This window comes from Anastrepha obliqua, chromosome 6 (genome assembly GCF_027943255.1).
Source record: "Anastrepha obliqua isolate idAnaObli1 chromosome 6, idAnaObli1_1.0, whole genome shotgun sequence".
In the NCBI taxonomy this organism is placed as follows: Eukaryota; Metazoa; Arthropoda; class Insecta; order Diptera; family Tephritidae; genus Anastrepha; species Anastrepha obliqua.
Window position 1 is genome coordinate 50,609,850 of NC_072897.1, and position 15,401 is coordinate 50,625,250.

The 15,401-nt window shown below is 36.3% G+C and overlaps 1 pseudogene; it reads left to right on the forward strand.

The window, feature by feature from the left end:
* The window catches only part of LOC129250514 (uncharacterized), a 70,357-nt pseudogene that overhangs the window by 8,140 nt on the left and 46,816 nt on the right, over nt 1-15,401 (forward strand).

Here is a 15,401-nt window from a genome sequence, read left to right on the forward strand (position 1 = left end):
TCGGGGGTTACATACTAGTCTTCTATAGTATTATTTTAAAATATGGCGCTTATTCTGACTAAACTACAACACGTACAGATATGAAATATATATCAAAAGAAAGGTTTTGATGAGCATATTTCCGGAAAATTATAAAAATTAAAATTGGTTAATTTGTTCATGAAATATTTGCGTGTAAAGTTATCAAAATTTTCATATTGTTAACAGCGATGTCTATGCAAAGCGGGTTGACACACAAATATACGCATATGTATATATGAGTACGTTTGCTTTGTTTAGCTCTCTTTCTAATGAGCACAGCATTGTATACATTTGGATTCTCAATAATTGTTTTGCTTTGTTATCCTTACTAATAAATACATATGTATTCATGAACATAGTCCCAACGGTTGCTGCGAATTTTTTTCAGAATTTTGTTGTGATCGCAATAATCTTCTTCTATCTTCTGCTATAGTATTATTTTATTATTTTAAAACATGGCGCTTATTCTGACTTAACTACAATATGTGCAGATATGAAATATATTATATATCAAAAGAAAGGTTTTGATGAGCATATTTCCGGAAAATTATAAAAATTAAAATTGGTTAATTTGTTCATGAAATATTTGCGTGTAAAGTTATCAAAATTTTCATATTGTTAACAGCGATGTCTATGCAAAGCGCGTTGACACACAAACGCATATGTATATATGAGTACGTTTGCTTTGTTTAGCTCTCTTTCTAATGAGCACAGCATTGTATACATTTGGATTCTCAATAATTGTTTTGCTTTGTTATCCTTACTAATAAATACATATGTATTTATGAACATAGTCCCAACGGTTGCTGCGATTTTTTTTCAAAATTTTGTTGTGATGGTATTGCCATGATGTGGTATAAATTGACAATTTACTTGAAATTTGTCAGTTCACTTAAAACAACGGTAACAGTGCAAATTAGTAAGAGTTTTGGGCAGACGCAAAATAGAATTTATTTTGAGAAAAAAGTACATACATACATATTTAATTTTAAAATATGCCTAGAGGACGCCCAAGAAGAGTTCGTAGAAGAGTTCCTACTTTGAGTGGAGGAATAGAGCAGGTAAGTAAGTGTTAAATGTTTGAAACGTCACGTATTGCATATGATTGGTAGAAGCATCCACTTTTTTTTCGTTCATATATGGTACAATTGATCTACAATATATAAACGTATGTATGTATTTAAAAATTTTGTGTTCGCTTGATCCTTTTTGCAAAACTCAAAATTTTAAATAGTTTTAAAAAATGAAGAGAGAGAGACAAATTAGTTTTTTATTTGATACGCTTTTGGCATGGATCCATCTACTTGCTGTAAACGCCCTTTTGTCATTTGGCACGCGATGTGTCGTACTAGAAAAGAGTACATGTCTATCCTTCAAATAAGATAGAGTTTTAACAAAGTGGTTGTGCGCTTAAATCGGTTTTTGTTGAAAACTTACATCTCTTTGCTTCCGCTACATATAATATATGTTTTAAACGATTTCATGTTTTTTAGGTCCGTATTCATGCAAGCACAAGTACATACAAAAAAGCTCTAGATCCAGCATTTAATGCAGAATATAACACGTTTGGTGGTTTAACCAGTATATGTTTGCATTGCAATGCTAAACATTTTAAATGTGAAAAGGTAACTTTCCATTATTGAAAAACTTTGGTAAACTTGATAAAGAAAAATTTTTTATAGGGAAGAAATCAATTCCTTACATGCTGCCACGGTGGGAAAGTGCAGATACCGATACCTCGCATACCTGATTTTTTGGAAAGCGTTTTTGAAAATAATTTGAACTCTTTCCGGTCCCATTACTTAGAGAATATAAGACAAATAAATAGCTCATTCGCTTTTGCATCTTTTGAAGCTTAAATTGTAGAGCCACCAGGACGTGGCCCTTATTGTTTTCGGATACATGGATCAATTTACCATCGAGTGGATCCTCTTCATGCTAATAATGATTCAAACTCATTATACGCACAGCTTTATATACTTGATACTGACCAAGCCACTGACATTCGACTACAAAGGAATGCAAATTGCGATAGTTCCTTGATGAAATGCCTACACGAGATGATATCAACCGTGAATCCCTTAGCCCGTCAGTATAAATTTATGGCACAAGTTGAACGCGAGGAGGAACAGAGGGCACGACAGGCAAATCGAGTTCCGCACAAAGTGAGCATGATTTTCTTCAGTAGTCATGCGAATCGGCGTTATAATTTGCCTAACTGCTCAGAAATTGCAGCCGTTTTCACAACTGAGGATGGTGAACCACCGGCAAGCCGTGATTTAAGAGTATTTTCTCACAGCTCAGAAACACAGTATTGCACCACGATTTCAACTTTACATAGATTATGCGATCCCTTGGTTTACCCTCTTTTATTTCCCTATGGTGAGCCAGGATACGACGAAGCACTACTACATGAGCTCTTGCTCAGAACAGAACAGAACAAGTCGCAGGTTCAGGGTCACACAGTTGCAATTCGTTGGATATCGAATGGCGATTCGAGAAGGTTTCAGCTTACTTCATGCTTCAGGTAAACTTTGGCAACAATATTTAGTTGATCAGTACGTTAGAATAGAGGGTGCAAGGTTGGTGTTTTTGCGTAATCACCAACATCAGCTTCGAGTTGAAACATATGCTGGCTTACACGATTATGTTATGCGTCAAGCAGAACTAGAAAATGCACGCCCTGGTCGCATTGTCGTTCTGCCTTCCAGTTTTCCAGGTTCACCTCGCAATATGAATATGCATTACCAAGATGCCATGGCTATTGTTAGAAAACATGGAAAGCCGTCACTTTTCATAACTTTTACCTCTAATCCAAAATGGCCTGAGATAACTCAAAACATTGAACAGTATCAAGTACCCCAAATGCGTCCTGAGTTAATAGCGCGAGTTTTTAAGCAAAAACTAAAAGATCTTTTAAATGATATTTCAAAAAAGCAATTATTTGGAAGGGCGAAATATTTTCTATACGTAATAGAATTTCAAAAAAGAGGTCTACCGCATGCACATATTTTGGTTGCTCTTCATGATGCAGATGCCATTATTGATGCTTCTATTATAGACTTGGCTGTTTGTGCTGAAATTCCGAATAAAGAAACTGAGCCTGAACTTCATGAAATTGTTTTAAAATGTATGGTGCATGGCCCATGTGGCCCACTTAATCCTTCATCGCCTTGCATGTCTGAATCTGGAGAATGCAGAAAAAAATATCCAAAACTATTTCAAGAAGTTTATTTTGCAATATGTCAATGGGTATCCCCAGTATCGTCGCCGCGATGACGGGAGCAAAGTTTTAGTTCGAGTCAATCAAAACCAAATTGAATTAGATAATCGATGGATCGTACCATATAATAAATACTTAACAAAAAAATACGCCGCTCACATCAATGTTGAAATATGTTCTTCAATCAAAAGTGTTAAGTACCTACATACATAAATATATCTATAAAGGATATGATTGTGCAAGTATTCAGATCATTGAACAACCTGTTAGTAACTGCATTAATTTTGATGAGATAACGACTTCCGCCGTCAAACGAAAGCTATTAGTGGATAACTCGGAATGGGTTGCTGTTTTGACAGAAGTTTCTACCTTCAAAATGCCCTCACAGTTAAGACGTATTTTTGCCATGATTTGCGTGTTTGGAGAACCTACTTCGCCCCTTGAACTTTGGACAACATTTAAAGAATATTTTATTGAAGATTTTGTAAGAGATAATAATGTAGTAGAAAGTGAAATATTGGCGTTGCGGGAAATTAATCAAATTTTACTTTCCCACAATACATCTTTAAAACATTTTGGTTTGCCGGAAGTTTCTTTTGCAGACAACCTTACAACTTTAACAACTGACATTGAAGTCGATTTGATATGCGCACAAACATTAAAAGATCAGCTTAAGGGGGGATTCTCCTGTAAAAATCAAATTTTCATGGATTTTGTTTTCATACTTGTATTAATTTAATTAGTAAAAAAACGTTTAGGGTTACATAAACACAGGTCTTGAGTGTACAAAAAAATTTTTTAAATTTATTTTCATTTCAAAATGGCAGCTGTACAGCCGCTCCCCCGAAACGCCTTTTGAAATCTGCCCACACTGTCGCGCATTTAAAAAAAATCTGAAATGAAAAAAACCATTTTTTTTTTATTATATATCATTATTTTTAGTTGTTAAGCCTATTACTTTCAAAAAAAAAATTTTTTGGTAAAATTTTTGAAGTTTTTTAAAAATCGACATATTTTTGTTGTCATTTTGTTATTAAAAAAGGGGTTATAAATAATAAATTTTTTCCCACCATAGCCTTAAAAACTAGTAAATATTGTTAAAAATATACTATCAAAGTTTGAGCTTGATATGTTAATTTTTCACGGAGCTGTGATGTGGGCAATTTTGAAAACGTGGTTTCGAGAAAAACACGCTTAAACAAGCGCATTATCAAGCGCATATGACCGTAAACCGCTCGAGCGCTCAGTTTATACCTGGTTTGCTAAAACTTTTATAACTTGAAAACTATTCAAGATTTCTTTTTAAGATTTTCATGGAACATTCTGGAGTTGTTTCTGAGTATGTTTCAACAAAAAGTAAAAAATCGATTTTTTTTTTAGTTTTACAGTAGAGTCCCCCCTTAATCGAGAACAAAAACACATTTTTGACGAAGTATGTACAATGCTTAATGATGAGGGAATATCTGTTAAAGCTGTTTTTATTGATGGACCTGGTGGCTCTGGAAAAACATTTCTGTATAAAACTCTTACTCACTATATTCGTGGTATTGGAGAAACAGTGATTACCGTAGCTTGGACAGGTATAGCTTCAATTTTGTTGCCAGGCGGGCGAACTGCTCACAGCGTTTTTAAATTTCCCATACCGTTGACTGAATCGTCAGTTTCTTTGGTAAAACCAAACACTAAAGTTGGTCAGGCATTAAAGGCAGCAAAAGCTATTATTTGGGATGAATCAAGCATGGTACCTGGCAGAGCTCTGTTGTGTTTAGATCGTCTTTTGCGCGATATTCACCAAAATGAGACGCCTTTTGGTGGGAAAATTATTATTCTGGGTGGAGACTTTAGGCAAGTTTTGCCTGTGGTACCGAGAAGTACGCGAACTGGCATAGTTGATAATTGTTTAAAACGTTGCTCTTTGTGGAAATTTTTTAAATCATTTAAGCTCACAATCAATATGCGTACTCAAAAATCCGACTATTGTAATTTTCGTTTGCGCATAGGACATGGCGAAGGGCAAGACAATGCATCAAGAGTAAAAATTCCTGATCAAATTCTTTTAAAAAACGGAAACCTCATTGACTGGGTTTTCCAACCAAATAATGGAATAATAGAAATTGATAATTTAAAAGACCGAGCCATATTATGTCCAAAAAATGATCAATGTGCCATCATAAACTCGAGTATAGTCGATATGCTACCTGGTCAAGAGCGCACATATCTCAGCGCTGATACGATTGTTTCACAAGATTCACAAGATCAGGTAAGATTCCCAGTGGAATTTTTACACTCCCTCAATTTTAGTGGAACTCCGCCGCATAAGCTTCAATTGAAAATTGGAACAGTGATAATGTTGATTCGCAATTTAAGCCCAGCAGAAGGATTGGTGAATGGCACACGACTTATCGTAAAAGAAATGCATTCGAATTGCTTGCACGCGGAAGTGTTATGCAGAGAGGCTCAGGGAAGGCGATTTCTATTGCCTCGTATAAATTTGCAGCCGAGCGAAACCACACTTCCCTTTACGTTGAAGCGTCGCCAATTTCCAATTATAATAGCCTTCGCCATAACTATAAATAAGGCCCAGGGGCAAACATTATCAAGGGAGGGGCTTCATTTAAAGGAGGATTGCTTTGCCCTCGGCCAACTTTATGTTGCATTAAGCCGGGTTAGATCCTGGGAAAATATACGCGTTCAAATGGGCAATAACGAAAACTTCACGTTGAATGTAGTTTATAATGAAGTAATTTAAAAAAGAAAATCACTCATTTAACTGAACAAAATTTTAAAAATGTTATAGGCATGCATAAGTTCTTACATAGGTATTACATATGAATAAAAATATACACTTTTCTAATCATCATAACTTTTAATATATAAAAGTGTCACATATGCTGTTTACTTTCCGTGGGAAAAAAGCCCACCCGATTTTCGGGGGTTACATACTAGTCTATAGTATTATTTTAAAACATGGCGCTTATTCTGACTAAACTACAATATGTACAGATATGAAATATATATCAAAAGAAAGGTTTTGATGAGCATATTTCCGGAAAATTACAATATAAAAATTAAAATTGGTTAAATTGTTCATGAAATATTTGCGTGTAAAGTTATCAAAATTTTCATATTGATAACAGCGATGTCTATGCAAAGCGGGATGACACACAAATATACGCATAAATATATGAGTACGTTTGCTTTGTTTAGCTCCCTTTCTAATGAGCACAGCATTGTATACATTTGGATTCTCAATAATTGTTTTGCTTTGTTATCCTTACTAATAAATACATATGTATTCATGAACATAGTCCCAACGGTTGCTGCGAATTTTTTTCAGAATTTTGTTGTGATCGCAATAATCTTCTTCTTCTATCTTCTTTTATAGTATTATTTTATTATTTTAAAACATGGCGCTTATTCTGACTTAACTACAATATGTGCAGATATGAAATATATTATATATCAAAAGAAAGGTTTTGATGAGCATATTTTCGGAAAATTATAAAAATTAAAATTGGTTAATTTGTTCATGAAATATTTGCGTGTAAAGTTATCAAAATTTTCATATTGTTAACAGCGATGTCTATGCAAAGCGGGATGACACACAAACGCATATGTATATATGAGTACATTTGCTTTGTTTAGCTCTCTTTCTAATGAGCACAGCATTGTATACATTTGGATTCTCAATATTTGTTTTGTTTTGTTATCCTTACTAATAAATACATATGTATTCATGAACATAGTCCCAACGGTTGCTGCGAATTTTTTTCAAAATTTTGTTGTGATGGCAATAATTGGTATGAATTGACAATTGACTTGAAATTTGTCAATTCACTTAAAACAACGGTAACAGTGCAAATTAGAAAGAGTTTTGGACAGACGCAAAATAGAATTTATTTTAAGAAAAAAGTACATACATATTTAATTTTAAAATATGCCTAGAGGACGACCAAGATGAGTTCGTAGAAGAGTTCCTACTTTAAGTGGAGGAATAGAGCAGGTAAGTAAGTGTTAAATGTTTGAAACGTCACGTATTGCATATGACTGGTAGAAGCATCCACTTTTGTTTTCGTTCACATATGGTAAAATTGATCTACAATATATAAACGTATGTATGTATTTAAAAATTTTGTGTGCGTTTGATCCTTTTTGCAAAACTCAAAATTTTAAATAGTTTTAAAAAATGAGGAGAGAGAGGCAAATTAGTTAGTAATTATTTGATACTATTTCAAAGGTAAACTGTATTTGGGCTATTCTCAGACAAATTTTTTACTTTTTGGCACAGATATACATTTTTAAGTGTTTTTTTTTTCTTCGTATTGTATTCTATGTGTGTACATGTATATTTTTATGTATGCAGACTTTATCAAATCATATATGAATATGAACTTTCAAATTTTTTTTTTACCATTCTTCTTAAAATTTTTTGAAACGTAAAGATCTGTGAAAAAAAAAATGTTTACTTTTGCAAATCCAAGAAATTTTACGAATGGCAAAAAAAAAATTGTATAATTGTGTTGGTGAATGGCACACGAATTATCATAAAACAAATGCATCCCGAATTGCTTGCACGCGGAAGTGTTATGCGGAGAGGCTCAGGGAAGGCGATTTCTATTGCCTCGTATAAAGTTGCAGCCGAGCGAAACCACACTTCCTCTCACGTTGAAGCGCCGCCAATTTCCCATTAAAATAGCCTTCGTCATAAAAATAAATAAGGTCCAGGGGAAAACATTATCAAGGGAGGGGCTTCATTTAAAGGAGGATTGCTTTGCCCACGGCCAACTTTATGTTGCATTAAGCCGGGTTAGATCCTGGGAAAATATACGCGTTCAAATGGGCAATAACGAAAACTTGACGTTGAATGTAGTTTATAATGAAGTAATTTAAAAAAAAAAAATAATTAATTTAACTGAAAAAAATTTTAAAAATGTTATATGCATAAGTTCTTACATATTACATACGAATAAAAATATACACTTTTCTAATCGTCATAACTTTTAATATATAAAAGTGTCACATATGCTCTTTACTTTCCGTGGGAAAAAAGCCCACCCGATTTTCGGGGGTTACATACTAGTTGAATTTTATTATAAAAATGCGTGTTCGGTTACGAAAGTTTATCTTCCATTTTATGGTCAGTTTAAACGACCCACTGAAGCGGCTATTCGAGCTATTGTGACTAAATTTAGAACCAAATTTACATTATTGGACATCAAACCACCAACACGCTTACGTAGAGTGCGAACTGAAGAATATATCGCAGCTCTATCGGCCAGTATTAATGATGACCATCAATTATCGATTCGTCGCCGATCGCAGCAATTGGGCCTCTGTTACTCAACAACGTGGAAAATTTTGCGAAAGGATTTAGGTGTGAAGCTTTTCAAAATACAGCTGGTACAAGAATTGAAGCCGAACGACCTACCGCAACGCAAAATTTTTGGTGAATGGGCTCTTGGAAAGTTGGGCGAAGATCCACTTTTTTATCGAAAAATTGTGTTCAGCGACGAAGATCATTTTTGGATCAATGGGTACGTAAATAAGCAGAATTGTTGATTTTAGAGTGAAGATCAGCCAGAAGAATTGCAAGAGCTACCAATGTATCCAGAAAAGGTCACAGTTTGGAGCGCTTTATGGGCTGGAGGTATAATTGGACCGTACTTCTTCAAAGATGCTGCGAATCGTAACGTAACTGTGAATGATGAGCGCTACCGTGAAATGATATCCAACTTTTTTTTGCCTAAAATGCAAAAGCTTGTCTAGCATGACATGTGGTTTCAGCAAGACGGTACCACATGCCACACAGCACGCGTAACAATGGACTTATTGAGAGGCGAGTTCGGTGAACATTTGATTTCACGTTCGGGACCTGTCAATTGGCCACCCAGATCGTGCGATATAACGCTGTTAGACTATTTTTTGTGGGGCTATGTTAAAGCTCATTTCTATTCAGACAAGCCTGCTTCAATTAACGCATTATAAGACAACATTAAAGCATTTATATGTGAGATACCGGCCGAAACATTGGAAAGAGTATGCCGAAATTGGACTAAGCGGATGGACCATTTGAAGCGCAATCGCGGTCAACATCTGCATGAAATAATCTTCAAACATTAAATTATATGGGCTGTACTGTTGATTTAAATAAAAATTTCATACATTTTTCTGAATTTTACGTGTGTTTTTTTGAAAAGCTTTCCTACAGCTCTTAAAAAATCACCCGTTATAACCGCACTTTATGCCTCTATAGGCTTATGTTTCCAAAACCAAAATTCTAAGCCAGCGACTACAAGAACAAAATGCATTCATAGCGGCCATGATTATTTACCCGCGACGGCGCTGAACAGTTTGAAATATTAAAAAGCACAACAAAAACAAATTCATTGATAAGTTCGAGCTCATGTTTCTACGAGCAAAGTACTTTCATTCATAAAACGAGCCGCCCATATGCAAATTTTCTCAACCATTCGAAAATAGTCAATATTGAAAATTTCGCGTAGAATTATTTGCCAATATTTGGTAAATCTTGAATTTTTGTCATGTCGAATGGTCGCGGCTCCGTTATTATATATGAATGAAAAAATGTATAGTATTATTTACCATATACCTAATATACATATGTATGTCATATGCTAATATATTTATATGACATGCATACATACAATTTCGCGCAATTGTCATAAAAAACCAAAAAGAACAAATCTAATATGTAACCATGCATACAAATTATATGGACACATCAAATGAACCAATCTATTCTGTGCGCAAGCAAATAATTCTGAGTAATTTCTGAGTTTAATTTCTTACTGCGCCTTCTCTATGAATTTACGTTCTCTGGTTAATGTATACAGAAGTCTCACGGGCTACGAATACGAGTAGTGTGAATTGTCAAAAATTAAGTCTAACCACCGCCGGGGTGTGGTAAAACTTTTAACAGAGCTGCTTACAGCGAATCCTCTCTTTAGTATATTTGCTCTGACGAAATTTTAAATTTGCTTGTGCATTTCTATGTTCCCTTGATAAACGAAATTTTATTCAATTTATATTTTCAAACAAACATAAATGATTTATCTGTGCCAACATTTAAAATCAAAGTAACTTTAATGTTTGTTGATTTAATATAAAAAGAAGAATTTGAACAAAGGTCACACATTTTGGTGTGAGCGTTTTAGTATATTTAAAACTATACAAATTTCGACGAGAATTCATAGAGCATAGAAGTGTTTTGGTATATTGATATATGTATATGTATATCAATATATACATATATTATGTTAGTTCTATTTGTGCAAAAGTTCAATTGCATCTTCAATTATTATAGTGTTACATACATATGTGCATACGCATGCAGCAACCATGACCTACCTCACGAACACCGCCTTATCATATTTACAGGCAGTAATTAGGGAGTAAATATCCTAATGATCAAATTCCTGCCTAACAAATGCTAAAACAATTCTCCTTTTGCATATAGCATTTTTTTTGTTTTTATCTTTTTTTGTATTACGGAAAGGGGGAATCCTACATAGATATCGTCAATATAGACGGCATGCTCGATTCATATTGATCGCTAAAGGTGCACCTCATTCGGGACCACGCACAGTCAGTACTAAGCCCTAACTCCGACCTCTGAGGCTTTAGTTTGCCCTGCGGTACCACCGTTTAAGCATTGCATCGCCGGGCCAAGCTAGTCAGTATGGCTCTTCATTTATGTTTCTGTCTCAGTGTACCCTTCATTACTAGTTTGTCTTATTTGTTTACTGCGTTCCCATTCCTCTTTCCGCAGTACCTTTAACGCATTTGCGAACCATTCCCTTTCTTGGTCCACACCAACTTCGATTGCAGAATGAGATTCACAAGGTTGCCTGGGGTTATTCTTTCTTTTATTATTTTTTCAGTGGACATTCTTTCAGATGAGTATCCCGTTGCCGCAGAACGAGTAGTCTACTGTGTCTTCGTGGCCGAGTCTTTGAAGATACTCTCTGTAGCATTCATGTCCCGTTAGGAACTGGGTCAGGTAGTAATCTGTGTCACCATGTTCTCTCTCAACCCATGCCTGCACGCTTCTGATGAGTTTATGCGTCCACCTCCCTTTTGTCGCTATGTGTCAGCGATTTTGCCACTCATTTATTCTCCCATTTATGCTAAGGAAGAAAGACCCTTCAGCTCTTGCGCCGTTAGTCGCCTCTTTAGCCTTTGGGCTTTGTTGTAGACTCTACCCAGTTCAGAGGCCATTATATCTAGTAGCATGATACCCGATATGACGCATACTGCTTCATACGACACTGTGCTGAAAGCACAGGCAACTCTAAAAGCACTTAGTCTAAAAACGATTTCCGCCTTCTTCGCGTATGTTTTTTTGTATCAGGGCTTTACACCATATAGGTGCTGCATACATGAGTGTAGACTATGTAACTTTAGCCAGGAGCGCTTTTTTACTATGAGTGGGACCACCGATGTTGGCCATAATTCTTGACAGTGCCGCCGTCACAATGGCTGCCTTTCCGCATGATTTTTAATGTGCTCCTTGAAGCTTAGTCGAGCATCGATCATTACACCCAAATATCTTAGTGCCGCTTGTGTTGTGAGGTTAAACCCATCAATGTTTAGTGTGGTCGTTTCTAACTTTTTTCTACTGGTAATGAGAACTGCTTCTATTTTTTATCCTGCTAGCCGGAGTTTAACCACCGTTAGCCATTTTTTGGCTGTTGTTGTTGCCTCGCTGCATATGCTCTGAATCTGAGGGATTGTTTTGGTGACTATGGTCAACGCAATATTGTTTGCGCATCCTATTATTTGCACTTCTCCCGGCAATGGGAGTTGCAGTACCCCATCATATAGTACATTCCATAAGATCGGGCCCAGTACAGATCCCTGCGGTACTCCACCCGTCACTGCATATCTCTTAGGATCTTCATCTGTATCGTATAGAAGTACTATTTCCCACAAATAACTGTTTATAGCTCGTACAAGGTATGCTGGCGTTTTTTTCTCTTCCAGAGCCTTCATAACATGGGGCCAGTATGCCGAGCTGAAGGTGTTCTGGACATCCAAGTTGACAACTGCACCGTATTCCACCTGTCACCCTCAATAGCCTTGCTTGCAGTGCTTGTCACCTTCCTGATGGTTGAACGACCTTTGCGGAAACCAAAGTGATGTTCGGATAGTCCAGCCGGCACTTTCTCCAGATGCTGTTCCAGGCGCGTGCAGATTAATTTCTCCAAGATTTTACCCATAGTATCTATCATGCATAGTGGCCGATAAGAACTTGGGTCACCCGCTGGCTTATTTGGTTTCTGAAGTAGGACTAGTCGTTGCTTCTTTCCAACTTTAGGAAATATGCCTTTGTTTATACACTTGGTGAATTGTTCTGCAAACGGCTTTGCGTGGCGCCTGACAGCGATCTTCAGCGCTTTTTTCGGAATGCCGTCAGCTCCTGGTGCCTTAGCCTTACCGAAACTTTCCGTTGCCAAAATCACCTCTGCCTCACTGATTGTTAAACTGCTTTCTGCTGCGTGGAACTGGGTCTGGGTTGGTTGCATGTCTTGCTTTGGAAAGAGTGCCTGTACAATGTTTTCTAAAAGAATGGGGCAATTTGTTGCCTGCCCTCTACCTCAATTGACCTTGGCCATAACGAGTCTGTAACCATTACCCCACGGGTTTTTGTCCACACTCTGGCACAGTTCTTTAAAGCTGGCTGCGTGCCCTCAAATATTCCTTATTTCGTTTGCAGGGATCGTCATCAGTAAAGGTAGTTCTCATCCGAGTCTTTGTAATTCTTTTCATTGGGGAGGATTTTTAAGTGGCGGGTCCCAAGCCCAGCGCACAACCAGCTATCCTGGAATGCTTCGCCCTCTCACATTAGCTCACTCCCGAACGGGTGTTCGGAAGCTACCCAGAGGATACGTGGGCTAATCCCGGACGTTGTGAGTAGCTTGAACCATATGCAGAAGAATCGTCCTGGCCACTCCCATGTGAATGGCGATCAGTAACTTTCCCTACTTGCGTGGACTTCTTCACATGGAACCAGAACGTTTAAACAGTGAAGAAAAATTACTTCTATTAAAACTCTGCTGAAATTATAAAGATATCTTGTTTAAAGAAAATACAAAATTGACTTTCACCAATGAAATCAAGCATAAAATAGCAATTACAGACGATATCTCTATACATAAAAAATCTTATAGATACCCTCAAGTACACAAATCTGAAGTAAAAAAACAAATAGCAGATATGTTAGAACAGGGAATAATGTGCCCAAGTTATTCTCCCTAGAGTACTCCTGTATGGATAGTTCCCAAAACACTCGATGCCAGCGTCAAACAAAAATGGCGGCTGGTAATAGATTACAGGAAACTGAATGAGCAACCATATCCGATAGGTATCCCCTCCCCAATATAAGCAACATTCTAGACAAATTAGGTAAATGTATTTACCACACTTGAGTTGGGAAGTAGGTCTCACCAGATTGAGATGCATAATAAAGACATACCAAAAACTGCATTCACAGTAGAAGGCGGACATTTTGAGTATCTCTGAAGGCCTTTTGGGCTCAAAAATGGATCATCCACTTTCCAAAGGGTCATGGATAACGTTTCAGGTAAACTAGTAGGTGAAATATGCCCAGCATATCTAGACGATATTATCATCTATTCCACATCCCTACAAGAACACATACAAAACCCCCAGATAGTTTTCGATAAGCTTCGATCATCCAACCTTAAAATTCAAACAGATAAATCCGAATTTCTAAGAAGTGAAACAAAATTTCTCGGGCATATTTATTATATCAACAGAAGGAATAAAACACAATCCAACAAAAATTGATGTTATAAAAAACTTTTCAGTCCCTCGAACTCAGAAGCAAATTCAAAGCTTCATTGGCCTCGTTGGGTATTACCAAAAATTCATTATGGAATTTTCCATATTAACCAAACCCCTAACGGAATGCCCCAAGAAGGGCAAAAACATAGACTTTAATGAGAGATACAAGAACCCTTTTGCAACATGTAAATTTATCTCAACTGACGACCCCATTCTACAGTATCCTGATTTTACAAAACCCTTTATAATAACCGCGGATGCAAGCCATTTTGCGTTAGGAGCTATATTATCTCAAGGTCGCATAGGAAATGATAAACCTATATGCTGCGCTAGTCGAACCCTCTCGGAATCCGAATGCAATTATTCAACAATAGAAAAAGAGTTTTTGGCGATAGTATGGGCGACAAAATATTTCCGCCCTTACCTGCTTGGACGTAAGTTCTTTATTGTCACTGATCATAGACCACTCACGTGGATAACGACTTTAGAAGAGCCTAATGCAAAACTGGTCAGGTGGGGCCTCAAACTGAAAGAATTTGACTATGAGATAGTATACAAGAAAGGAAAATTTAATACAAATGCTGATGCCCTAAGTCCAATAAACATAGATACACCTAAATTATCAGAAATAAACGTAAATGATGTTGCTTCAAATTAAGGTACGTCTGGTACCAAAGTGCATACAGCAGAAGAAAATTTAAATGACGGCATATATATCTACAGCTCATATTCGAAAAATCATCAGAAACTCCAGAAGTGTCAGTTAGCATGCCATTCAAAAACAAGCAACGTAGGATATTCAGGAAACTTTTATACACAAAAGAAATAATAATATATATTTTTCAAAAATTTCTCAATCCGAATAGGTTGTCCGCTATATTTTCTGACGGTGACACTTTTCGCATTATTCAGTCCGTTTATTGAAAATATTTTTTAAATTATAAAGTGTTTCGCTTAAAACAATGTAAAGAAATATTGTACGACATAACATACACGGAAAAATTACCATGAAAATAACTACCGCGGAATTAAACAGAGGTATATACAATAAATAACAGAGGTAGTCAACAACTGCGACAAATGCCAAACCCATAAATATGACAGAAATCCCCCAAAACCCTTGTTTGAAAAACCGGAAACTCCCTTAAACCTTACCACAAACAAATGCTAACAGTTCTTGACAAATTCTCAAAATTTGCAGCAGCATACACACTCCCATCAAAACATTCTGTATGTATACTAAAATCTCTAAAACAATTCATTAATCTTTACGGTATTCCAAGAAAAATAGTTGCTGACCAAGGCTTGGATTTCACAGCCAATATTTTCA